General features: G+C 36.7%; 1 long non-coding RNA gene across 1 annotated transcript in view; it reads right to left on the reverse strand.

Moving 5' to 3' along the window:
* Nucleotides 1-2,621: 2,621 nt before the first annotated feature.
* The window catches only part of LOC112531764, a 165,432-nt gene continuing 153,799 nt past the window's right edge, over nucleotides 2,622-14,254 (reverse strand). The window contains exon 5 of the long non-coding RNA XR_005857824.2: nucleotides 2,622-8,195. This is a non-coding gene — a long non-coding RNA (uncharacterized LOC112531764). The remainder of the gene's footprint in view (nucleotides 8,196-14,254) is intronic.

A 14,254-nucleotide genomic window follows, 5' to 3' on the forward strand; every position in this document is an offset into this window, starting at 1 on the left:
AGAAGGCTGACCAACCAGTTTAGGAAGCTGGAAAGCTAGGCCAGCTGCAAATCTGAAAGTAGCAGCAAGTGTTCTTAGAGGCACTTGAAACTACCTTGGTTAATCCAGTCTTGGTAAGAATGAGAAGATGGGGAAAATGCAGGTAGCGTTAGCATACAGAGCTTCCAGTCTGAAGGAGACAACTGACTTGGCAGTCTTAGTGAAAGTCAGGACAGGTGTTCTATTTTGCACAATGTACTCATTTATTGGCAAGGTACAGATCATGGAATTACGTTCATTTGAAAGGTCGACTTCATTTTGATATTACTGTTTACCACTGGCATGTCTGCAAGGATATGAAATGATGATGGAGGAGCTGAATTTGAGATTCTTAAAGTGATAGACCATAGCTGGCTAAAAATCTGTATTACTGCATATATCATAGAAGTCTGTGTTAGAAGGGAATGGGTCTACACCATCAGAATCTGCTGTAATCAAGACATCCCAGCCATATTTGATATGCAGACATTTGTTCACAAGGTCATAACTCTTGACATTAAGGTGACTATCAGTCATTAGCGATGTCAAGGTCACTTTTTGTATTTGGAAGTAGGATTTGGAAATTAAGTCTTTAGTAGTTGAGATGTAGTCAGTGATTAGCTGAAGGGTTTCAAAAGATAGGAGAGATATGGTTAAATGTGATGGTCTACACTGTAGGCATTAGCATCTGATCAAATCTTATCACAAAATCACAGAACAGTTGGTTGGGAAGAACCTCTGGAGGCCATCTGGTCCAACTCCTGCTCTAGCTGGGACACGTAGAGCAGGCTGTCCAACACCACATTCGGGCAGCTTTTGAAGATCTCCAAGAAGACTGCACAACCTCTCTGGGCAACTTGTGCCAATGCTCCATCACCAACGCAATAAGGAAGTACTTCCCAATATTGAGATAGAACATTTTATGTCCCAGTTTGTGCCCACTGCCTCTTGTTCTGGTACTGGGCACCACTGAAAAGAGCCTGATATCATCTTCATTGCATCCTCCCTTCAGTTATCTATACACATTATTGAGATGTGCCCTGAGACTCCTCCAGGCTGAACTGTTCCAACTCCCTAAATCTCTCCTCATAGGAGATATACTCCAGTCTCTTGGTGATCTTGGTGGTCCTTTGCTGGGCTCTTCGCAGTAAGTGCGTGTCTCTCTCATCCTATGCTACTTCACAGTTGAGGAAAAGCTATCCAACATATTCAGTAGAACTAATGGCATGCTTCGTCTCATCCTAAATAGATGTCTATGTCTGGCCAGACAAATTGCACTCTAAATCTGATTGAATAAGTTGACTGAAGTTTTATAGATTGGAAGTATGATGCCTATTCTGCAACTGCCTAAAGAAAAATATGGTGGATCCCACTCACATTTCTATGACCCAGCCTTTTTTTGATCCAAGATAACTGGATGATTTAAAACTGCATACTGACCAAATGATGCCAATAGAGTACATATAAAATATATCCTTTTGTACCTAAAAGCTTTACTTTCACGTTTTGATCCTATCTTTATTTGTGCTATAGCTGTTTTGTCCTATAACTCCTAAGAAGTGGCTCATCCTTGTACTCAGATCATGTCTGAAGTTTCTATTGCTCTTCTTTTGTGCACCTCTTCCTCATCTCTGCATCCTTCTCTTGTCTTCTAAGTGTTCTGAGATATTTAAGTTAAAATAGTTGAAAATGCTAAGGGGAAAGAAAAACAAAAACAAAAAAGCCACCCAACACATTTATTACAATCTGTATCTTTACTCCGTGACACAATGTGAAGAACACAAAAACCTGAAAGAATGGCTGTTAAACATGATTCTTAAAATGAAAGTTGGAAAGAGAGAACCTCCTTATTATCTAAACTATGAAGACATAATTTTTGTTGATGTGTTAGCATTGACTTCTCAAATCAATTAAGACAGTAATATAATCATATTTAAATAACTGAAGAAAAGAATGTTAATCACACATTAATCACACACGTTAATTGGTAAATTTTGTGGACTTTCCACTGATACTTGCTTTCTGGAATGTTAGCAAATGGTCCACTGTTTCCTTGTGGACTTCAATGATGTAACATTTTTTGTGAACAAACATATATATATTTTTTCTTCACAACCTGCCCATGAAATGGGTTTGTATTGTTATCGTATCATATAGAATGGAGACATGCAATTAAAGTCAAAATTGTCACAGATGTCCACTGATTTCTACTGCTCCATTAAGGAAGCCTGGTTGTACTTATGTATCTAAGATAACATAGTGCTTTATATGTTAAAAATATAGTTTTTATTGGTATAAGTAGCAGATGTAAATAGTAGATACTTATGCAACTCCAGACTGGTGCTCAGCATCTTGAGCTGAGTCTCCAATTATACATATCAAAGGTATTTGTGATTACTATGTTTTAAATGACTTGTTTAGTATAAAATGGAAGCTTCGTGACAGAAGTAGGACTAAATTATAATCTCCTAGGTTAAAATGCATCTTTTTTTTTTCTTTTTCCTTTCTTTTTCCTTTCTTTTTCTTTTTCTCTTTCTTTTTCTTTTTCTTTTTCTTTTTCTTTTTCTTTTTCTTTATAGGACCTGCTTTTCTCTTTCTGCTTTTCTCTGCCACTGTCACCACCTGCCTTTCTAGTTCTGCAACGCATGACTCTGGAATCTTAAATAAAACAGCTTCCATCATTACAGAGGGACAGACAGCCTTATGTGAACCATACAGCCAATAGTAATGAAGATGAGACTAAAATCTCTTCACATCCCTGGTATATCTGTCTGCTACACGCCCCTGATGACAGGTTTTGGAGGCATATATACAGGTATTATCTAACTTTCAAAAAAAAATATCTTTAAAACCCCCAAAGTGCAAAGCTAGAAGAGGGATTATATTGTGTGATCACATTGTTGTCCCTTTCAGCTTACTCCATTGGTCACCAACAGACCCTAGACACTGATATTGACATCAGAGAGAAAAAAAAAATAGCCACTTCACTGAATGCCTTGATTCTATTCAAACTGGTGCTGACTTATCACTGGAACATCACTTCCTTTTCTTGGTGTGGATGAGAACTGTTTTGTAAAACAACTGTGAAAACAAAATTCTGGATTAATAATTGAGCTGGTAAGAGAGCATAGAATGAAGCTGAAGAATAATTTCATCCTTGTAGAACTCTTTAAATGAATGATAAGCTGTAAAAATGTGCTCATTCTCGTAGTCAAAATAATGATCATTATGTAGACCATATCAACCAAAAATTAAATTAGAGAATGTCCTCTTAAATGTTTGAAAATAGACGCCATAAGCTAAGAAAGTAGTAGGTTGAGAACTGATGTAAATGTAGATTCCATGTCTAAAAGATACTAATTCTTTCATTTTCTCTGGAATCTGTAATTTATCTTCTCATGACTAAATACAGTTTTAAAGTCATTAATGTGTGAATAATAGAGGCAGCTAAAATTATGTGCTTTCATAGTGAATACAGAGAACCCTACAGATATTGAAGTAGATATTCCAATACAGCTCATGCAGGACACATTGATAGCTGTTTGTAGAGATTTATTTATTTATTTATTTTCCCAGGTTATAAGTTGTTCTCTATGATAAGGATATTTACAGATATCAAGAAAGAACAGACTATTCCTTTGGATAGTTTTAGAAGACCAACTTTCTTTTAGATTGGAAAAAAAAAGCCTGACCATCTTTTTTTCTTATAGAAAGGAAAACTGGAAAATGCAGAGGAAAGCTATCTCCTATAGTAATAGAAATGCATCATCAAGAATAAATAATGTGAACTTTTTGATCTAACAGATGAATTTTTTGCAGATTGAAATGGGCCAAGGATATATACGTATATATTTATTTATATGTATATATATTTCAGTTTCGACTTTCAATTCCGTATTTTCCCATGACCAGAAGAGTAATTTAACATGGTGATCTCAGAATATCAAGTATAGTGTGATGTCTCAGCAACAGCTGCTGAGAGAGAGGCACAGATCATTCTTTCCTCCAGCTCATAGAGAAGCAACACACTGTCTGAAGAAGATAATGTAGAAACAACCAGGAATGGGATCATCTTCTTAAGTCTAATCACCTGCTTCTTTGCTTCTCCTCAATACTGGGAATATAGATCTATGATGGCTGCTCTGAAAGAAATTTTATTATGTTCGCCCATCGGATCAGAGGCGGACGTTGGCGGTACAGTAGTAGAGATGGAACCTTCCCACCAATATTCCACTACATGTTGATGCTGTGGGACAGAAGGCAGCAGAGGGGCAGTCTGGCAAAATGGTATCTGATATGGAAGCATGGATGAAACAAAGATGTGTGATTGAATTCCTCCATGCGGAAAAAATTGTACCCACTGACATTCATCAACACTTGCTGAATGTTCCTGGAGACCAAACAGTGGATGTGAGCACAGTGAGGCAGTGGGTGGTGCCTTTCAGCACTGACGACAATGACTGTAGGTCATCTCCACTGGTGCAGATTTTTATGAGCACAGTATGCAGGCTCCTCTTCATTGCTGGCAAAAATGCATAGCTGATAGTGGAGACTACACTGAAAAAATAGTGTTTTGTAGCTGAGAATTTGCTCTATCAAATTTCTTTGTATCTGTTCTAGTTTCCATGGAAATAAATACAAGACATTACTTTTGGAGCAACCTACATGAAAGTGTGGTATCTATTACTTGATTTCCCTTGACTGTCTATGGGAAGGCTTTCTGGACAATGGATTAAACTTAGACTTTCTGTAATCACAATAAAGTAGACCTATCTGGTCCATCGTAGTGTAGCCTTGCTCTATCATTACAACTCACAAAAATCGTTGCCATATATAAGAATATGATGCTCATCAGTTAGGATTAGTGCTAGAAATACTGTTTTAACAACAACAACAACAAAACTAACCAACCAACCAAACAAACAAACAAAAACCTGCCAGTACAGGGAGGGGAAAGTGTCTTACTTGATTCAACATTAGACTTCGACTGTGACATAAATTTGACTGTGAATTCAATGTAGTCTGAAGTAAAACAATGTTGTCTTCTGTAAAGGAAGGGGTGAAAATGGTAAGGAATCTTTACTGGGAGAAGTTATGTGGTTTCTTGGTGCTGGTTCCTGAACAATTCCTTTCTGAGGAATTGTGTTCCTGTCAGCATATATCTTAGCAAAAATGCGATAAAGTAGAAAAGGAAGTTATTTGAATGCCTTTCATTTTTTTCCTTATCTGAAATTGTCCATAAGGCTTACTGATCTGACTGGTGATCCATAGATAAATTAATGACCTTTAGCAATAGCCATGGTGATCCTAAAGATCAAAACTGTGCTGTGGTTTCTTGAGACCTATTTAGTATTGCCACTGGAAACAAAATTTATTTCATTTCCTAGGGCTAGACTGACAATATGATCCTTTTACATGGAATCTTAATGCACCTTGACCACTCCTCTCATGTCAGTTCACAGATGGAGTTTTTTCAGCTGAGAATTAATGAATCTGAAATTGCAGATTCATGCAATTTTCATCTTTTCAGGTAGCCCCCACTAACAAAAGCTGGCACATGCATGCAGTCAATAGCCTTGTTGTTTAGATTGGTGTCAATGGAACAAAAGGCCTAGTTCCAGAAGTTTGCCTCTATTAGGATAGGTTGAATTCTACTGGATTTGTTCTGTTAATTAGTAGCAGCTGGTAGCTGGGGATCTTTTGGTATCATTATTCAAGTTTTGCTGTCAATAGACAAGGGTAATTCACTGGTAAACACTTTGTTTTGCCATCAAGCCTCTATGTCACCTTGGACTGTGTTAACTGTCCTCACAAGAAGACTGCATTAGAAGGGGGGCATGGATGCATGTCTATCAGTCTTTCTACAGCAATACAATGAGGAATGATTTTTCTCTAGAAGGTCAAGAATTAACACAGGCAAAGTATTCATTTTTTATTTTGGCAATAACAACTTTTATGTTGCAGCAATATATTAATTTTTCTTTTAAAAAAGGTCCAAATCCACGTCTAATCAAACCAATAAACTAATTACATGCCAACCGTGTTTGTGTATTTATGTCACCTTGACTCAATGAAATTCAACAACCGATCACTTCTGTACTTCGAAGGAACTGTGTTCCTTATATCTACCTTTTATTCTTTGCCATTAGATCACTGTGTAGCAGGAAGGAAAACAAGTAAGCAAACAAGATATGAGGACACTCCAGTGAGTACTTGCACAAAGAGTTAAGCCTCTATCAAGCTGTACTGTTGGCACAACCCAATAATGAGAAGCTACAAAAGCTATTCAAAGAGGAGCATACTTTTCATGAATATTGTTCTGGGGATAAGCCCCAGGCAGAACCTTTTTAGGTAAAATATTCCTTTAAAGAATTCATCAAGAGGCATGTATCCAAACTGAAGTATTGTAGTCCAAATGGCTTAAATTCAGTGAAGATAGATAACAACATAAAAATATCTTATACTAGAAAGTGTCAAGCAACATTAACTGTAGGCATTACTACCTGTATTGCTTATAATAAAAACAGTATAACATAACACGTAATGCACTCCCCAAAGACAATCTCAGATCAGCATAGGCATGCATAAATACTACACAGTATAAAGATTTTCATAAAATAAATATGGGATGATTCCATTGCTTACAAATAGCATGGTTATGAGTTAGTTATACAGGTCATCCCAAGTGAGTGTAGGAGATACTATCTTTACATATGACATCATAGTATTATGAGCTTTCAACATAATACACACACTGGAGAAGAAGTATATTTTTGAAAATTTGAATAACAGTACTGCAATTGTTGGTGTAATTTTACCTACAAAGGCTGCTTTAATTAACCTGAGTGAGCTAGTTCAAAGTTCACATGAGACAAAGACTTAAGAGTAATACCTGTAAAAGACCTCAGAACTACCAAATATTATTTTGTATATGGATTTTCTACAACTACAAAGGCTGGAACACTGCCAGTTCCCAATGGAATGTCCTTATTAACAGCTTTGCAGAATTGCAAGGAAAAAGACTTGTCGACCATCAAAAATATATTACAAAAGTATCACAAGTCTGTTTTATTTCTATTGAAAGTGTCTAAGTCCGGACCAGAGAACAGTGGCTGTTCATCTTCCAGTCTGTATTCAAAGAATTTGTCATGTGGAACACATCAAGAAAACTGAAGATGGTGTCACAGAAGAAATTTTCCTGCTTCTGCATGAAACAGGAGAAGCTGAGGGCCCAGGGTCTACTCCAAATCCTATTTACTTGGTAGCTCTTGAGTGCACTTGGAATGTACTGAAGGAAATTGTTGGTAAGTTTTATGTAGTAAAAGGAAACAGATTTTTTTTTTTTTAACATTTTTTTATTCCATAAGTCAGGTGATAAAAATCTCACTGACTTCCAAGGGTCAAAGTTTTATAAAGAAGCTTCTAAATGTCAGCAAATATAATTTTACTACTTTACTGTTGGGCAAAGAATGTACTGTATTCAAAAGGAAATAAACTCAAAAGGATTTTATTTAATTTTTTTTGTAGAGTTCTAAGTTTCAGAGCAGACAGTGGAATCACCATTATTTTTTACCAGAATCCTGACATTTTGTTTTCAGTGTTACAAGACTGACATCACCTATGGCTCCTGACTTGTCTGATCCTAGGCTTGTGTTTGTGTGCAATCTTGCTCTTCTTTTACTTTTTGTTAGGAGGCAAGTGTTATCTTGTATGTACTAATGCCTATCATCCTGTAGATCTGACTGGTTTCAGGCACCTGTTTTTCTTCTAATACTGACAAGCAGCTCCCACAAAAGAAGGAATGTTTATTTAGTGGTTGGAATAAAGCATGAGAAAAAAAAAAAAGTGGATTTTAGAAACACCAAAGAGCCTAAGCACATATTTCGTTTAATTTTGGTTAAGGTCCAATTGGAACCAATCCAATACATAGGGATAGACAGGAATAACATAGTGATGTTGACAGTCACCAAATGGCTTCTCACAACTCCCCACCACTCCAGACCCAAGGACTGGCAACCTCTAATAACTGACACAATCAACTCTGAAAGAGTATCTCGGGTCAAATAATCCAACTTACATGGGTGAGTTTAAAAACCAGTGGGGATATCAATGAAAGTTAGGGGAATATCTCATCCACAGAAGGTCAGTTTGGGTGTTCGGATGTATGCTTCTGTCACCTAGCAGAAATGGAAGGTGAAGGTCAGTTATGTTCAGTACCTTTCATATAGTACAGAGATATTATATTAAGGACAGATCCAAATACAGCTTGAAAAAATATTCAAAGGCACACCCACGTTTGTTACAGCCACATTCCTATTACATTGTGTAAGAAGAAAACAATATCTGGCAAAAATAAAATAAACAGAGGCACATGAATGAAACAGAATTGGCTACAATAATTTCAGATTTATCTGACATTCTAAGGTCTGTTAAAATATGTGCTTGGTGTTATCATGAAGATGTGACATCGGGAAATATAATACTACTTTACTTACAGAAAGCTGAAGAGGAGAACAGCTGTAAATATGTCCTCGACAGAGATGAAATAATGCAATAGTGAAGATAATTTTTTTTTTCAAAGTTCTCTTTCCACCTTATTATTTATTCTGTTTCAGAGAAGTCTTTGCTAGCTTTAATCATGGGTATTTTTTCAGTAACATAAAAGACAATTACATTCCTTATGATGAAAATATAGCAGTGAATAAGGTATGTCAGTGTTAAGTAGGTTTATTTTCTGTGCAACTAGTAAGGAGAATTTTCAAACATGTCAGCTGATTTGGAATCTCAGGGGACGAAGGAAATTTACAAAGGTGAAGATTAATATCCATTCTCTATGCTATTCCTGATACAATGAAAAATATTCAAAGGAGTGTTTGCATTTAGAAAAGTGTTAGGATCCTTGGGTTTTGAAGAGCTGCCTAATGTAAGAATTTTGTTTGACATGTTAGTATTTTAAAGAAAATATTTTTTTCTTTTCAGTGGAACATAAACTTTAAAGCATGACATCTATGCACATGTGCAGATTTTCCCCTCCACTATAAATAGTCTTCAACATGTAAACTAATGCTCTGCTGATTCAGGCTTCCTGAAGAAATCCAATTTCTATTTAAGTCTTGTTAGACAATTATAAATGCTTTGGGGAAATAAAAACAGAAATAAAGATTCTCCACGTGTATACTATTTTAGAAAAATAAACCCCATCCCTGAAGAAAAGGAAAATTATACTAATCATTGATAGAATTTCTAGTTCTCATTGCTAAGTGACCAGCAAGGTAAAGGTTGGTAAGAGATTAAAATACTTGGTTTATTGTTAATGGTATTCGAGTAGTTTACACAAAATCTGACAGATCAGCAAGTCAACTTCATGATCATTCTTGTCATTTCTTGAGGCTTTCATTTTCAATATTCCTTCTGGTTATGACTTCCTTGGTGCTAGCCCTGAGTCCCTGACATTTGTGAAACAAATTCTGCAATCTAGATTCAGAGTTTGTTTAAATTTGCTGTTACCTCTTTTCTCCTGCATGCTGTTGGATCAAATGAATGGATCCTTGAATGAAAGTTTTTTTGGGTATTGCTTCTTTGCCTGTTGACGGTAGTAGTTACGGGTTTTAAAAAGAGTTAAGACTGGTCAGTTTGACTTCTGTTTCAACAAACGGTCCCAGTCAAATCTCACTGTGAATAGAGTTTTCCTAAATTTTGAGGGCCTTATGTGTTCCTTAAGGCACTACTTGTTTCCTGGCTTTCGCAGCTGGCTGTTATTCTTATTTAAATGGCAAGAAATTCACTTAGTACTTTTCCCTTCTAAATGAAATTCCAATTCTTGGATTCTACACAGAACAAAACTTTTTTTTTTTTTTTTTTTTTTTTTTTCCCAGCTCAGATACTTTCTTCCTATTCACTTCAGACTGCAGCATCTTAAACAGGAAGTGACTTTTGTTTTGATCTCAGGAGTATAGTCCATAAAAGTCCAGAGACACTGTTACTCTTTAGGATTCACCAACAATGCCGTGTAAACCCATTCTGCCGCTACAGTAGATGTTTTCACTCAGAAAGCATGTCTTAGTTTTATAAGTCCAAGTAGTTTAGAGGAGAAATCTGTTACTCTTTTTACAAACCTAACTGAAGAATTCATTGTTGAAAAATCCCTTTCAAGTCCATTCTGCTACAGATAATTTGTAGCTAAGATTCCTCTCACACCTTTTTTATATCCTTGTTATCTCTACAGTTGTAGTGTCCACACTACCAAGGTGCTAAACATGTAAGCCAAAGAGCATTGGTATTTCTTGTTTTTCAGAGTGTGAATAATGTCGAATTTGCTCTTTGGAGATATATTGTTGATCTTTCCTTTCTTTTTAGACATATTCTACAAGTGAAGGTGTGCACAATGTTTGGTGACACATTCAAACTATTTCACAAGATAATGTGTTCACAGAAAATAATGACACTTGGCAAAAAAAGTCTGTACATTTTTTTGATACCTTCCCCAGAGACTCGGCTAACTCATTCAGTGAAGCAGCAGTATCCACAGAATGTACTCCTAGATTGGAACTCAGCAAGTCTTTCAAATGTGTCAAAGGAAAGTTTTTTTCTTCTAATTAAGTGGAATCTCACACTCTTGAAGCAACCACACTAGTGAAAGAAGCAATCTTCTAAAACTTAATGGCATTCACAGACAGTTCCACTATATTTTCAGTGGGCCTCAAGTAAGACTGACATTCTGTGCAGACTGATGTTAAGTACTTGCATCCAGAGAAGGTCATGAAGATGGTCAGGAACACTTATCCTATGAAGAAAAGATGAGGGAGTTGGTCTTGTTCAGTCTGGAGAAGAGAAAGGTCTGAGGAGACCTCATTGCAGCTTTCCAGTACTTAAAAGGAACTTATAAACAAGAGGAAGATAGACTTTTTGCATGATCTGTTAGAGATAGGACAAAAGGAAATGGCTTTAAATTAAAAATGGGAAGATTTAGGTTAGATATTAGGATAAAAATTCTTACTCAGAGGGTGGTGAGGCACTGGAATAGATTGCCCAGAGAAGCAGATGGCCCATTCCTGGAGGTGTTCAAGGATAGGTTGGATGGGACCCTGGGCAGTCTGATCTGGCAAGTAGAAACACTGCCCACAGCAAGGGGTTGGAACTGCACGATCTTTAAGATCCTTTCAAAACAAGCCATTCTAGGTATCTACGATTCTATGGTTCTCCTCCTTATCTACAGTAAGTCTGACTCTGGCCAAAGCGCTTTACAACTTCCACAAATTTGTTTTGGCTGCTTTTGCTGTAGGCTTCTGTAATAATAATTTAGAGGATGTTCTTTTGATCAATACACATTCAGTTTCAGTGATCCTCTGTCACAAAATAAACATATGAAGCCAGTATTATAAAATATATAGGCCATACCGATTACATAAACATATATATATATAAACGTATATATAACAAATATATTCATATATTGTATTGGTTTCAAAATCGCAACAAAATGAGCATCTTCCTCAATTAGTACACCAGCACAATGCTCTGATGGAAAGGGATGCTAAGTGATAATCCTGGCTAAGTTGTAAGATATAACTTTTCTGATGGAAGCCAGTGCTAGCAACAAAGTTTGAATCAATCTCATCATTGTATCTTAAGAATGAAATATCACCAAGATCTAGAGCCTCCTACCTCCCGTTCATCTAGTTGATTTTTGGCTCTGGAAATTGAAACTAAACCATAGTTATCCATAAAAATGATTTCTTATAATCTACAAAATTCTTTGAGGACATGAACACAACTATCTTTTATTTGGAGCAAAGTGGGAAAAAATAAGCCATACAAGCAGCTCAAAATCATTCCATCATACTCTTGAAGGTTCAAATTGGAATCATCCTACTCATCAGTCTGCATGGCTTTGGTGATATCAAGGGAGGCAAATATGTTGGAACCAACTTATTTGTGCAGATAGCTGGTCCAGTCTTCTGACATGAGCCAGGCTGTGGTACCACCACCTATCAAGCCTTTTGGAGAAAGTGGATCTGTTCTATCAGTACTACCAACCTGATAATTCTCAGGTCAGTTCTATAAACGCAGCTGCCCCTCTGCTTCAGTCAAATTGACTAGATGCATATACAAAATCTTGAAGTAGATACGCCTGTACAAATGAAATGTTTCTTCCCTGAGTTTGTTGATTTTCTTTTCAATTACCAAACCAAAGCCCACTTCCTATGAAAACACAGTTATTCTGTTTTTTTGTTTGTTTGTTTGTTTGTTTGTTTTTGCAAGTCTTTAGCATTTTCTTTTGTCAACTATTAAAAATAAATACTAACATTTATACAACCCAAACAAATTCTAAGCACAGCCACTTGAACTCCATACAAGGAATTTCAGGTAAATATATGTATTTTTTAAATAAGTTGATTAGTACTGACTTTTCCCTTTTGCCTTCTAAGCGGTAAATAATAATAATAACAATAATAAAAAGTATTGTGGCATTATTTGTAATGTACAGAGACACCATAATTAATGCAATACAAAGAGTTTGAGAGTTCTTCTAGCTTTGCAGGTGCCAAAAAGCAACCTCAAGAGATTATTCAAGAATACCCGGTGAGTTTAGTTTTATTGCAGGAAAACTGTATGATGTAATTGTCTTTCATTTCACTGTCTTTCAGCAATTGTACATTTACTTGTCCTCTTTCTCCCTTCTCAGATTCTTGAGTATATTTAAGCTGATACTCAAAACACCATGTATATTACTACGCATGTACAGAAAACATTTTTAAAAATTGTGAAATTTTGCGAAGTTAGGAACTCTAAGTTGCCTTCATTGGACACTTCTATGGGCATTATGATACTGACTTTAGTTATCCAATGACATATTGTTGGTTGGTTTTGTTTTTCTTCTTTTTTTCTGAAAGGCAACTTTAATAGTAGCTTTCCTTCATCTCAGAATGCTTATTTAGCACAGGCCTTTTCATTTTCAGTTTTCTAGAGAAATAAACAAGCAAACAAAACTCCAAGAAATGTAGCACCCTACGGATTGTACTATTAACAGTCTTTAGCAGAGATATATATTAGAGAGAAATGAGATTGCTGACATTGAGTAGCAGTTAGTAGTAGTAAGATGTCCACCTCCATATGATTGACAAGTAGAGACTAAAGAGGGCATAATTTCAGGGTTGGTCTAAGAAGATCTAGGACCAAACAGTTAAAAAAAGTTGGGACTTGCGGTGTTCCCTGCAGTCCCATCTGTCTCTGCAGCCCTTTTAACTTTCCTTGGCAGAAGTAACCTTGTAGCAACACCATATATTAGACCAGCTTGCTGATCTTACTGAAAACTGCCCCTTGCAAAATTGTATCCAGTGCCTGTTAGGACCTGTGAACTGCACCACCTCTTCTTGTGGGTCCATAATCCTTTGTGCTGAGGCAAGCAAAGGACAACCACAGACAGGAGAAAACAACTTCATCCTTTTCAGTGGCACTGTGCTCCTAAGTCCACTACTGTTTTTCACAAGTGCTTGCTGACAGCAGAAGAATGTTAACAGTCAAGAAACGTGGGTTCAGGTCCAATCACTGCCAGGGTGTTCTGAGTTAGGCAGAGAATTTTCCTCTGTTCACCACAACTGGATCCCCATCCCCCTCAAATCTGTCTTGCCAGTCATCTCTCTTTCCTTTTCAGACTAAGACAGTCTCTCTGTCATTAACTTCTTGTCAACTAATGTGTGTCTTCAGTTTCAAGATTCTTCTCACATTCCAGCCTCCTCACTCCTCCCCTCCTGTTCTAATCAGTTTTCAGCAGTGGCTCACAACCCTGGTGAGTATGCTCTGCCATTCCCAGGCTGCCCTTGTTCCCTGCGCCCAGTTCTGTTTAATTCTCTTCAAAGACATGCATAATTAATCTCTTCTCCCAGTCCCACTATCAATTGCCAGCAGCTTTTTGTCTGATTCCTCGCCATCTCCCAGTCTTTCATACTCCAAACCAGAACTCTTGTTTCAGTTTCTTCATGTAGTTTATCTCAGGGTCTCCTTCAACTTTCTGTTTCAAATTTCCCATTCCCTTCCTACCCTAGCCCCAAATCTTCCTTTCTTGAAGCTGATTTCCTTTTCTAAATTTGCCAATAACAATGTTTCCCAGTTCCCAAGATCTACCCAAATCCCCCAAGTCCAAACTTTTGCTACATTTTGCGTTTCAGACATTGTTTTCCTTGTCTTTCTACATTTTCTACAGATTATTTCTCCAGTACTGATGTGGCAATAGAAG

This window comes from Gallus gallus, chromosome 2 (genome assembly GCF_016699485.2).
Source record: "Gallus gallus isolate bGalGal1 chromosome 2, bGalGal1.mat.broiler.GRCg7b, whole genome shotgun sequence".
NCBI classification, from domain to species: domain Eukaryota; kingdom Metazoa; phylum Chordata; class Aves; order Galliformes; family Phasianidae; genus Gallus; species Gallus gallus.